The 2,500-nt window shown below is 43.5% G+C and overlaps 1 pseudogene; it reads right to left on the bottom strand.

The window, feature by feature from the left end:
• The window catches only part of LOC137457607 (28S ribosomal RNA), an 8,474-nt pseudogene that overhangs the window by 2,709 nt on the left and 3,265 nt on the right, over positions 1-2,500 (bottom strand).

The following is a 2,500-nucleotide window of genomic DNA, read 5'->3' as shown; positions in this document are numbered from 1 at the left end:
TAAAGGGGCTCTTTCGATGCGATTGAGCCAAACTTCTAATTTATTCTGCAATTCGGGCTTAACTATCCCCACCCAAGGGTCGATTTGCAAGCCAAGATATTTCTCTGACTGACCCGGGTGGATCATGTTTAAAGGGGTACCGCTGATAAGCCATGGAGGACAGTCATTGATGGTGTAAGAGTCCTTAGTTGGTTGAATAAAGAAACCATGGCACTTTTCCCCCTGCGTTTTTAATCCAGTTAAGTCACAAAATGCTTCTAGAATTTCAATATTTTTCTCCATTCCTGATTGGGACTTACTCAGCAGGACCAGGTCGTCTGCAAAAGCCAGAGCTGTTAATTTGCCATTCCCGTGTTGGAACCCCTCCCCACATTCTTCTAATTTACATAACAGAGGGTCAATGCACAGGTTAAAGAGGAGTGGTGACATGGGATCGCCCTGTTTCACACCAGTTTTGATTCCTATTGACTCAGACTCTCCTTCTTTAGTTTTGATTCTGGTGTGGATGTTTTGATAGAAGTCCTTAATTAATGCTATTATGTGGTCATCCAGGCCCTTTTGCTTTAGCACCGCCAGGATGTGGGTGTGGCTCACTGAATCAAAGGCTTTGGCCAAATCGACAAAGACAACCCCCAGGGGTTTCTTTTGTTTCTTTGCATTCCTAATTAATAGCTGTAATAGTTTTAAGTTCTCAGCACAGCCAGAAGATTGAATGAAGCCTCTCTGCCTGGGGTTAATGGGACACGCCTTTGCCAGCCTTGCAGTTAAGATTTTTGAATAGAGTCTCAGGATGATGGAACCAATAGTAATTGGCCGCCAGTTGTTAATATCATTTTGGCGTTCGGGCGCTGATGATTTAGGTATTAGGATTGTTCGGCATCCCCTTATTACATCTGGAATTTTGCCACTTAACAGCCAGAGATTAAATAGTTCTTTGATCTCCTCACAATTTGGATCCATTTTAAGCAGGGCCTTCAGGGTGATCCCATCAGGGCCTGGTGCCGATTTTTTATTCATGTCTTTGATATTCTTAAGGATCTCTTTCTCTGTAATCAAATCCTTAAAAGCCGAATTATCCGCCCGCCCCACAGACTGGAATGCTCCAAGTCCTTGAAATAAGTTCTGAGACTCCCACCTAGATCTGAAGGTGTTACTGACCTCTTCCAGGGGGATGGCACATTGCGCAGAGTCTTTTTCATCCAGAATCATATTAGCTAACTTCCCTCGATCTAAGCGGAAGAGGCGTTGGAATCGGAGAAATTCTCCACGCTTTCTGGCTCTTTTTCTCATCCACTCCTTTTGAGGTTTCTTCTGCTGAGGTTTACGTTGGCTCTTTTTTGGCACTTTCTGTTCAATTGATTTCTCAAACAAATACAAATATTGGTCCTGAGCTACCTCATTGAGTAATTTTAATGAGTCTGTTTTGCCTTCAATTATTTGTTTATATGTATTTTTAAGGATGGGCAGCTTCCCTGATGTCATCTTTTCATTAATAGTCTTTTTATAGTGGGCTAGCAGCTCCCTTTCACCAGAAGATGGAATCACAGTCCTCTCCTCTTTTAACCTGTTCTTGCTCTCTTGTGTTTTCTCTCTTTCTGGCACCACAGTTTCTCTTAATAGTCTTCTCTTTTCACTGATCTGTTTTGCTGTTTTAGTTGTTAATTTTTCAGCAATCAATTTGTTAATATTTTTCCTCCCTTCAAACTCTTGATTCAGTTTCTGTAGTATTTCTGTTTCCTCTTGGGACCAGATTTTCTTGTGAGCACCTCTTTTAGAGGTCTCTTTGGGGCGAGATGCTTCAATTCTTTCTGCGTTTCTCAGGGCTGGGTGAGCTAATCTCTTATGTTGTCCCAAGCCAATTTTAGTTTTAAAACATTTTTTACATTCTTCACACATAAACCCTTCTACCTGGGTAGGCTCTTGGACCCCTTTGCATTTTGGGAGATGGCATGAGATACTATGATGCTTTTCATTTGTCTTCCCACAGCGGGAACATTGGAAATTGATTTTTCTTTTCCCATGGGCTCTCTTTAGATGGTCAATCAATCTCGTCATATTGCCTGCCCGAGTGGTACAGCATGGACATGTCGGGTTGTCCTCTGGCATCTTCACCAGGGGGGTCCCAGGACAGATGTCAGCTGTATTATCCAACTCGGGCGATGCGGTTAGTATTGAGAGCTGACTCATAGAGCTCGGGGTTTCAGGACACTCCACCTCCTCGTTCCTGCTCCTCTCTGTGCTTTCATCTCGGATATCTTTCCCATGAGCTGGAGAAGTGGGTCCTACATACACCTCCGGCAATACTATCAGTTTCTCATTCCAGATAGGATCGTAGGCAGTATTGTCATTGGCTATCATTGAGTTCATGAACTCTATTCCAGCCAGACATACCCCTATCTCCTCGTCTGGTAGTCTCATATCACATTTGGTCGCAACCTCCAGCCAATCTGCAGGACTGGTCTGGGTGCCTATGGTGACAAAAAGGCTACGTAGTTGCCGA

This window comes from Melanerpes formicivorus, unplaced genomic scaffold (assembly GCF_026170545.1).
Source record: "Melanerpes formicivorus ecotype bairdi unplaced genomic scaffold, bMelFor1.0.p_v2 SCAF_184, whole genome shotgun sequence".
Lineage (NCBI taxonomy): Eukaryota > Metazoa > Chordata > Aves > Piciformes > Picidae > Melanerpes > Melanerpes formicivorus.
The sequence above is the reverse complement of the archived record's forward strand: the minus strand, read 5'-3'. Positions and strand labels throughout refer to the sequence as shown.